Here is an 11,386-nt window from a genome sequence, read left to right on the forward strand (position 1 = left end):
TGAACAAAGGCAATGACAATCAAAAAGTAGAGAGTTAGATTGGTTAAAACATATTGAAGAGATAGATTATTGATTGATTGTGAGGGACAGGGATGACGTAGAGGGTAAAGTCAGATATGACATTGTGAATTAGTTGGAAGAAATTATGAGAGTTCTCTTTTGGATATTTGATTTTAAGATGATTTTGAGATGTCAGTGTGCCATGTCCAGGAAGTTGTTGAATACACAGTCTTGAAGCTCATGGGAGAAATTTTACCTTGCATAAGATAAAGATTTGGAATTAGGAGCATATAGATGAGAATGTAAGACATGGAGAGATTGAGATTGCCCAGGAGGGGTGTATAGTGTGAGAAGAAAAGAGGGCTAAGGACAGAACCCTGAGCAGCAAAACGATTTAAGAGATGAACAGAGAAAGCAGCAGCAAGAAAGGAAAAAAAAGCAAAAGTGTAGCATCCCAGGAGCTCATAAACCAAGGAACAGAGTGTTTTAAGGAGAGTGGATAAATAATACTACATGTCTCAGAGAGATAAAACAAGAGAAAAACTAAATGGAACTCTCTAATTCTATAATAAATTGTTTTGGGGGAGGGCATTATTAATTTCTGTCTGTTATTTCTTGCTTAGTTTGAATGAGTAGATTTCTCTGTAGTTTGAACTTGATCTTTGAATGAGTAATATACAAATAAAATATATCCAATACTGTGACACATTCATAAAACCAGAGGAATGTACCAGAAAAAGAGAAGAAAAATATGAGTGCTTCCCACATGCCAAATAATTCACATTTTAAAATTATTATTTTTAACTGAAACGTAATTATATTTATGGGGTAAAATGTGATAGTTTGATACTTGTGCACAATGAGTAACGGTCATATCAGTAATTAGCATATCCATAACATCAAACATTTATCATTTCTTTGTGTTGCGAACATTCAAAATCCACTCTCCTAGCTGCTTGAAAATATATGACAAATTGTTATAGTCACCCTACAATACTATAGAAGACAAGAACTTATTCCTTCTGTCTAGCTGTATTTTTGTAGTATGTGTTAACCAACCTATGATTATTCCTCCACCCCTGCCCTACCCTACCTCTAGTAACCACTAGTCTACTTTCTGCTTCTATGAGATCAACTTCTAAAGCTTTCACATATGAGTGAGAAGATGCAGTGTTTCTCTTTCTGTGCCTGGCTTATTTCACTGAACATGATGTCCTCCAAGCTCATCCATGTTGCTGTGAATGACAGAATTTTGTTCTTTTTTTATGGCTAAAATTCCATTCTGTGTATATACCACATTTTCTTTATCCATTTATTGATGGACACTTAGGTTTACTCCATATCTTGTTTGTTGTAAATAGTGCTGAGATAAATATGCAAGTGCAGATATCCCTTTGATATACTGATTTCCTTTCCTTTGGCAATTGTATTAGTCTGTTCTTATGCTGCTAATAAAGACATACTCAAGGCCTGGTAATTTATAAAGAGAAAGAAGTTTAATGGACTCACAGTTCCACATGGCTAGGGAGACCTCACAATGATGGCGGAAGGAAAAGGAGGAGCAAAGTAACATCTTACATGGTGGCAGGCAAGAGAGCATGTGCAGGGGAACTGCCCTTTATGAAACCATCAGATCTCATGAGACTTATTCACTATCATGGGAACAGCACAGGAAAAACCCACCCCTATGATTCAGTTACCTCCTACCAGGTCCCTCCCATGACACATGGGAATTATGGGAGCTACAGATCAAGATAAGATTTGGGTAGGGGCACAGCCAGACCATATCAGCTATATACCCAGTAGTGGTATTGCTGGATCATGCAGTAGTTCTATTTTTAGTTTTCTTGAAAAACCTTCATACTGTTTTCCATAGTGGCTGGCCTAATTTACATTTCTACCAACAGTGTACAAGAATTCCACTTTCCCCACGTCTTCTCTAGCATCCATCATTCCCTGTCTTTTTGATAAAAGCTGTTTTAACTGGAGTGAGATAAATCTCATTGTGGTTTTGATTTTCATTTCTCTGTTAATTAGTGATGTCGAACATTTTTTTCATATACCTTTTGGCCATTTTTATGTCTTTTTTTGAGAGATGTCGATTCAGCTCATTTGCCCAATTTAAAATTGGATTATAATTATAATTAATATTGCTGTTGAGTTCTTTGTATATTTTGGATACTAATCTCTTGTCCGATGAATACTTTGCAAATATTTTCTCCCATTCTGCAGCTTGTCTCTTTGTTGATTTTTTTTTTTTTTTTGAGACAGAGTCTTGCTCTTGTCCGCCGGGCTGGAGTGCAATGGCACAATCTCAGTTCACTGCAACTTCTGCTTCCTGGGTTCAAGTGATTCTCCTGCTTCAGCCTCCTGAGTAGCTGGAATTACAGGCGCCTGCCACTATGCCTGGCTTGTTTGTGTATTTTTAGTAGAGACAGGGTTTTGCCATGTTGGCCAGGCTGGTCTCGAACTCTGGACCTTGTGATCTGCCTGCCTCGGCCTCCCAAAGTGCTGGGATTACAGGTGTGAGCCACTGCACTGGCCTGATTTTTATTTTTATTTTTGCTGGGCAGAAACTTTTTAGTTTGATATTATCCCATTTGTCTATTTTTGTTTTGGTTGCTTGGGCTTTTGAGGTCTTCTCCATTAAATCTTTGCAGTGTCCTAAAGCATTTTCCCTATGTTTCTTCTAATTTTTCATATATATTTAAGTCTTCTTTAATTCATTTTGAGTTGATTTTTATGTATGGTGAGAGATGGGGTCAGTTTCATTCTTCTGCATACGGATATTCAGTTTTCCCAGCACCATTTATTGAACAGACTGTTCTTCCTCAATGAATCTTCTTGGTGCCTTTGTGTGAAAAATCGATTGGTTGTAAATATGTGGATTTATTTCTGGGTTTCCTATTTTGTTCCATTGGTCTGTTTTTATTCCAATAGCATGCTATTTTGGCTAATATAGCTTTGTGTATATATATATATTTCTTGATTTTTTTTCTATTTTGTTGTTGATGTATAGAAACACTACTAATTTTTGCATGTTGATTTTGTATCCTGCAACTTTACTAAATTCATAATCAGTTCTATAGTGGACCGTTTAGGGCTTTATATATATAAGATTATATTGTTTGCAAACAGGTACAATTTGACTTCCTCTTTTCTTATTTATGTAATGTAACTTTGAAGTCTAATATTGTGATGCCTCCAGTTTTGTTAGTTTTGTTTAGGATTGCCTTGGCTGTTTGATGTCTTTGTGAATCCATATAAATTTAGAATTTTTTTTTCCATTTCTGTGAAGAATGTCATTGATATTTTGATAAGCATTGCATTGAATCTATAGATCACTTTTGGTTGTATGGTCATTTCCACAATATTCCTTCCTTCCTTCTTTTTTTTTTTTTTGGAGACAGAGTCTCACTCTGTCACCCAGGCTGGAGTGCAGTGGCCCGATCTCCACTCACTGCAAGCTCCGCCTTTCAGGTTCACGCCATTCTCCTTCCTCAGCCTCCCAAGTAGCTGGGACTACAGGCGCCCGCCACCATGCCCAGCTAATTTTTTGTATTTTTAGTAGAGACGGGGTTTCACCATGTTAGGCAGGATGGTCTCGATCTCCTGACCTCGTGATCCACCCGCCTTGGCCTCCCAAAGTGCTGGGAGCCACCGTGCCCGGCCACACAATATTCTTTCAATTCATGAACTGGAATATCTTTCAATTTTTTTGTATCCTCTTAAACTTTTCTCATCAGTGTTTTATACTTTTCCTTGTAGAAATCCTTCACCTCCTCAGTTAAATTTATTTCTAGGTATTGTTTTCTGTAGCTATTGTAAATGGGATTGCTTTCTTGATTTTTTTTTCTATTTTGTTTTCGATATATAGAAACACTACTAATTTTTGCGTGTTGATTTTTGTATCCTGCAACCTTAGTAAATTCATAATCAGTTCTATAGTGGAGAGTTTAGGGCTTTATATATATAAAATTATATTGTTTGCAAACAGGTACAATTTGACTTCCTCTTTTCTAATTTGGATGTCCTTTCTTTCTTTCTCTTGCTTAATTGCTCTGTCAAGGGCTTCTAGTACTGTGTTGAATAAAAGTGGTGAGTGTGGGCATCCTTGTCTTGTTTCAAGTCTTAGAGGAAAATCTTTAAAAATTTCCCTTTTCAGTGTGTTATTGGCTGTAGGTTTGGACATATAAAACTTACTAAAGGCCATATATGGCCTTTACTGTGTTGAGGTATGTTTCTTCTATAACTAACTTGTGGAGAATTTTTGTCATGAAGGGATGTTGAATTAGATCAAATGCTTTTTTCTGCATCTATTGAAATGGTACATATTTTCCAGTGGATCTGTTCCACTTGATCATGGTGAATAATCTTTTTAATGTGTTGGTGAATTCGGTTTGCTAGCATTTTGAGAATTTTTGGATCCATGTTCATCAGGGATATTGATCTATAGTTTTCTTTTCTTGTGTCCTTGTCTGGTTTTGGTATCAGGGCAATGCTGACATCATAGAATGAGTTTGGAAGAATTCTCTCCTCTTCAGTTTTTTGGTAGAATTTGCAAAGAATTGGTCTTAGTTCGTCTTTAAATTTTTGATAGAATTCAGCATGGAAGTGATTAGGTCCTGGGCTTTTCTTTGATGGAAGACTTTTTATTATAGATTCCATCTTGACACTTATAATTGATCTGTTCAGTTTTTTATTTTTTCTTGGTTCAATATTAGTAGGTTGTATATGTCCAGGAATTTATCCATTTTTCTCTAGGTTTTCTAACTTGTTGGCATATAATTGTTTGTAATAGTCTCTAATGATCTTCTATATTTCTGTGGTATCAGCTGTAATGTCTCCCTTCTCATTTCTAATTATATTTTTACCTTAGTCCAGCTAACATGTTGTTGATTTTGTTTATCTTTTCCAAAAATAAACTTTTTACCTTATTGATAATTTGTATTTTTTTAGTTTCAATTTCATTTATTTCTGCTCTGATCTTTGTTATTTCTTTCCTTCTGTTAATTTGGGGTTTGGTTTATTCTTTTCTAGTTCTTTGAGACACATTGTTAGTTTTTTTATTTGAAACCTTTCTACTTTTTTTTTTCCTTTTGAGACAGGACCTTTTCTGTCACCCAGGCTGGAGTGTAGCAGCATGATCATAGTTCAATGCAGCCTTGATCTCCCAGGCTGAAGAGATCCTCCCACCTCAGCCTTCCAAGCAGCTGGGACTAAGGGTGCATGCCACCACTCCCAGCTAGCATTTTTTAAATTTCAAGTAGAGATGAGGTCTCCCTGTCTTGCTCAGGCTGGTCTTGAACTCCTGAGCTCAAGCTGTCTTCCTGCCTTTCGCTCTCAGTGTTGGGATTACAAACATGAGCCATCAGGTCTGGCCTCTTTGTACTTTTTTGATTAGGTGCTTATTGCTATAAACTTCCCTCTTAATACTGCTTTTGCTGCATCCCATAAGTTTTGGTATGTTGTATTTCTATTTTCATTTGCTTCAAGAAATTTTTAAATTTTCTCTTAAGTTCTTCATTGGCCCTTTGGTTATTTAGAAGCATGTTGTTTAATTTCCATGTATTTGTACAACTTTGAAAATTTCACTTGTTATTGATTTCTAGTTTTATTCCATTGTGGTCAGAAAAGATACTTGATATGATTTTAATTTTTTAAAATTTGTTGAGACTTGTTCTCTGTCCTATAATGTGGTCTATCCTTGAAAATATTCTGTGTGCTGATGAAAAGAAGAATGTGTACTCTGAGCATTTGGGTGAAATGTTCTATAAATGTCTGGTAGGTCCATTCAGTCTAAACTGCAGTTTAAATCCAATGTTTATTTGTTGATTTTCTGTCTATGTAATTTGTCCAATGCTGAGAGAGGAAAGTTGAAGTTTCTAAGTATTATTGTATTGGAGTCTATCTCTCCCTTCAACTCTAATAATATTTGCTTTTTATATCTGGGTGTTCCGGTGTTGGGTCCATATATATTTATAATTGTTATTTTTTTTGCTGAACATTTATTATTATGTAATGATCTTTCTTGTCTTTTTTTCTCCAAAATTTTTGATGTAAACTGTATTATCTAACATAAGTATACACCTGCTTGCTTTCAGTTTCTGTGTGCATAGAATACCTTTTTTCATCCCTTCACTTTCAACTCATATAGTCTTTACAGGTAAAGTCAGTTTCTTGTAGGCAGCATATAGTTGGGTTATGTTTTTAATCCAGTCAACCAGTCTGTTTTTTAAGTGGGAAATTTAATCTGTTTACATTCAAGGTTATTATGGGTAAGTGAGGACTTATTCTTGTCATTTTGTTGTTTTCTGGTTGTTCTGTATATCCATTGTTTCCTTCTTCCTCTCTTATTGTTTTATCATTGTCATTTGGCGGTTTTCTGTAGTGACAAACTTTGATTCTTTTCTTTTTATCCTTTGTGTATCTGCTCCACCAGTGAGTTTCATACTTTTGCATGTTTTCATGATAGTAATTTTCATTTTTTGCTTCCGGATGTAGGACATTCTTGAGCACTTCTTGTAAGGCCAGTCTGGTGGTGATGAATTCCTTCATTAGTTGCTTAAGAAAGACTATTTCTTCCTCATTTCTGAAGGATAGCTTTACTAGATATAATATTTTTGTTTAGAAATTTTCTTCTTTCAGCACTTTGAATATATTATCCCATTCTCTCCTGGCCTGTAAAATTTCTGTGAAGAAATTTGCTGTTAGTGTAATGGGGATTCCCTTATATGTGACTTGATGCTTTTCTCTTGATGTTTTTGGAATTTTCTCTTTGTCTTTTGACAATTTGACTATATTGTCCTTCTTCCAAACTTTCTAGAGTAACTTTTATAATGAAAAGCTTTCATCTGTAGGTGGGTTTTACTGTACCAGTTGAGAAGGGCATTGCGATTGTTTCTGAACAGGTGCAGTGGTATAGTCTCCGTGCAGCTGCTTCAGTTGCATTCAATATCAGGAATAACTGTGAGTGCCTCAGTGGCTTAGGCTGTAGAGGTTTGTGGCAGTGGCAGTGATGACATAAATTGTTAATGTCATAGGTGTCAAGGGTTTTTGGAGACCTCCTATTCTAATTTTCTCCACAGTGGGGAGACATAACTGAGGAGACCCATCTTGGCGTCAGGTCTGACACAGCCTACAGGCAGTTGTAGTGACACCAGGTTCCAGATACTGGTTTTCAGAGTGGCTGTGGGGATGGGGTCCTAGGTTCAAGGTCTTACAAGTCTATTATAGTACCTGGGTCTTGGGGTGCATGTTGGTACTCTGTGACGGGGTTGAATGGAGGTTGTCCACAGAGCTAGGATCTGTGATTCAGGAACCCCCTAGCAGCTTGGGCCCAGAGGGCCAGGTTGTAGCTGTAGCTATGAGTCTACCCCTGGAGGGCAAGGCATAGCACTGGCCCAACTCTGGGGAAGAAAGGGTAGTCTGGAAATTTGTACCCATGGAGCAAGGTATGACTAAAATTTAGGCACCTGAGCCAATAGGTTGGTTTAGAGATGACCCTGGGATGGTTGGGCTTGGCAATATCTCAGACCCCGTGAAGCCAGATGCAGCATTAGCAGCAAGTACCCCAGAATGGCAGAGCTAAGTTGTCCCTGGGCCGCCAGGGGACAAGGACCCAGCACAGCAATGACTCCACTTCACAGGGAAAGAGGTATCTCAACATCTCAGACTCTAGGTGGCCAGCTCCAAAGAAACAAGGTATTAGAGCTGTTTGGCCTATAGGGAAGAGTGCCTCAGCCTAGCCACTGCTCTGTTTCCCCGTGATGTGAGGTACTATGTCATCTCAGCCCTAGGATGCATGGATGCTCGGCATGGCCAGGGCAGTGATTCCCCAGGGGTGATATGCTGCTTCAGCCCAGGCCTGGGGATCATGACTATTCTTGGTGGTTTGAACACTATTTCCCTGGGATGTGGAGTGCCACTTCAGCTTAGGTACTAGGGTGCATGTTGACTGTGGGTGGCCAAGGCACTGTTTTGTGGGATGAAAGGCACTGCTTCACCCTTGGTCCTGGGAAGGCATGACTATTCTGAGTGGTCAAAATACTGTTTTCCCAGGAGACAGGGTACTGCTTCAACTCTGGCCAGAGGAGTTGGGGATAGGGTTAGGTGGAGGAGCTCCACCTCTGCATGGCCCCAGTGGGGAAGAATGTAAGAGCTGTGCACAGCTTAGCTCAGGGATCTTGGGCCACTGGGCTGTGGTGCCTTGGTAGTGGCTTTACTGGGATAAAATGGAGCCATAGCTACTCACCCCTCGAATGAGACACACTCCAGCCATAGTCCCAGTTCCAAAATGGTGTAGCACAGTAGCTACTTGAGCCACAGGGGATGGAGCACAGTGTCAGCTTCTTCTCTGAGGGAGCACACAACTGTGTGGACTCCAGTTGGCTCCCTCAGTGGAGCTTAGTGCCTGTGAGGGCTGCAGGGGACCCCAGTCGTGAGGTCTGTAGGTGTCCAAGGTGTTGATGGGGGTTGTTGGGGTCCTGTGACTTTACCGTCTTTCTGTAGGAAGTTGCTCCTGGTTCCAAGCTGATCCCAGTTGGGGATGGGGTGGTGGAGGCCCGGTGTTTCCTTCTGTTTTCTATGTGACCATCCTGAGTTTTTGTGCTCACCAGGATTTCTGTTGCTCCTCTGATGCACTTGGGTGCTCTCCTTCAGTTATTTTCACTAAATGCAGTTTATTTGTTGTTCTGGCTGTCTTTTGAGGGGGATGAGTACTAGGGTCTTCTAGTAAGCCATCTTGCTTTACTTAAATAAATTCTTAATAAATTTTTAAATAAATACTTTAACTTAATATTTTATATTTTATAAATAATTTAATAAACAATACATTCTTAAATGCATTTACTTAAATAAATTCTTAATTTATTTTAATTCACAAAACAACTCTTTTACATTCTGTTTTGTAAAAGATGACCTTGAAATTGACCACAATTAATTTCCTGTGGTCATACAGCTCAGAAGTGATAGCAGCAGAATTCAAACCTAAGCCTGACTCTGAATCATCCACTCTTTAGGGCATGCACTGATTCCTCTGAAGAAGTCTAACAGATGAAGGTGGAAAAGTAAAGAGAAGAAAATATGTTTTACATTTGGACATTTTTGCTGAATTATAGCTCAAATTGAACTTCACCAGTTGTCATCAAATGATTACCATGAAGTATATTTTTATACATATTATGTGTTGAACATCTAACATAGTTCTTAAAAAGTATAAAAATATTTTTCCCCAAATACGCTTTTACTTATTACTTTAAATTTATACTTTTTTATTGTGCCACCAAGCATTATTGATTACTTACTACTCTGCTAGTAGCATTGCACTTATTCTCATCTTATACAGACTATTATGAGATAAGTTGATTTTCCTCTTTCACACTTTGAAAGAAGACAATAGGAAAGGACAATCTTTTCTGTCTTTTCAAGAATAGAAAGAAAAATCTAACCTTCGTGCTACTAAAATTCTTTTTTGCTAACTACATGATTACTGACTAAGGAGTCTGCTATCATTTTTTAAAAGTTCAAAGAAACTAAGAGTATTTCTGGGCAATTTCAATATCTGTCCCTGAAAAGTCTGAACTTTATTCCTTCCCAGAAGGTCCACCCCTACATTTATTAGGCCTTTGGCAAAAGTACAAATAGAAATACACACCATAAATTTAAATATTTGTTATCAATCAAACTGTTAAATAATAATACATACTCTTATGTCTTCCCTTGACAAATATAGCTTTATAATAACTTAGATGACCAGGTTAGAACTTCTGGACTCCGTGGTCATCTGCCCCAGAATACAGTGGCCTGACCTCTTTCAATTCCTATCTTTAGCTGCATCCTACACTGCAGGGGTCTTTTAGGCAACTCATCCTTAAACAAAACAAAACAAAAACAGCTGGCTTTGGCACATCTTGCTCTTAGGATTGAAAACACTAGAGGCAATCTTCCCTGGGGGATGGACCTAGGAAGAATCCTACCCATGTCCTGGAAGAGAGCTTAGAGCCAGCAATTCAAGCAAGGTGGTTTGGAATCCTGGGAATTTAAACTGTGGTCTAGGAATGGGGCCACCAGCTCTGGAGCCCTATGTTCTATTTCTGCATAGATTCCTTGGCTTTGTGGGTATGTGGCTGGAAGAGGGCTGGAGTGGCTTCCTCTAAAATATAAGATCCAGGGCATCAGCCACATTTGCCCTTGTCTGAGAACAGTACTGCTTTTTGGTTTTGCATGGCCATGGTGGAGGCAGAGTAGCTCTGGATAATCACATTGCTGGCAGATGAAGGCCAAAGAAAGGTATATCTAGTATTCCTTCTTACCAACTATTAATGATCAACTAAAAAAAAAATCTATCTTGGTGTGAAATTGCTGAAAAGATTCCCAGCAGGTCCTTGGAACCTCATCACCCTTCCCTTTTGCACTGACTTCTCTTAGCCTGGGGCTCACTCATGGAACTGTAAAGTTAAGATCATTTCTGAATTTCTTCATTTTGTTCTTCATTAGCTTCAGTTATCTTGATAATTCAAGTGAGCATAATTCTTTGGACTCCAAATAATTGATGTTTAATCTCCTCTTTTGGAAAATAGAGGTGGTTTATGAAATATATCTATAGATTCATGACTTCCTCTAGACTTAGAACTTAAATGAAGATTTTTTTTCTCTGTTCTATTAAATTTCAAGTTATATTTGCCACTACAGAAAAAGAAATGTAGATAGAATTCAAGAAAGACACATTATGAATTCTGTCCTATATAATGTTTCTTGAATTTTTGCTGTGAAATCTAAAAATTAAATTTTTTCCCCAATTTAATAATAATTGTTTATTTTGTTCATAGAGAATAAATTAAGTTCCTGTGCACTCTTTAAGTTTCAAATATAATTTTCTGCAAAAATCAGTGTATATTATTACATTTTGTCAGGAAGGTAACTCGAAGATAGCTAAAAAATAAACTTGAAAATATTTGCTTATGCTGTGTAGGCTTCTCAAAAGTTATTTTTAAAGACTGAGGAATTAGGCACCTGTCATTTTTGCCAGCTGGTGTAGATGTTAAAAATTACTGTCACTCTTCCGCCTGCTACTTTATTTTGCACCTGCTGTTACTTGAGTTACAGGCATTTCACACATGGTAATTTAATAAGGTTAGTTCCCATGACAATGTACTAGATATTATCCCATTGAGGGTTAAAGCGGTTTTATAAGGTCTTGAGGGAGAATCACTAAATAAAAAACTTGAGATTAAAAATTTATTACCTTGCAGACATCACATTTTTCTAATTAAAAATTTTTAAAGGAGTATAGAAGAAATGACATTTAGTCACATATCCCAAAACAAAAATGAGACTTTTATGATTGAATTATTTGTACCAGTCAGCTTCTCTACATAGTGTCATT

This window comes from Pan troglodytes, chromosome 13 (genome assembly GCF_028858775.2).
Source record: "Pan troglodytes isolate AG18354 chromosome 13, NHGRI_mPanTro3-v2.0_pri, whole genome shotgun sequence".
In the NCBI taxonomy this organism is placed as follows: domain Eukaryota; kingdom Metazoa; phylum Chordata; class Mammalia; order Primates; family Hominidae; genus Pan; species Pan troglodytes.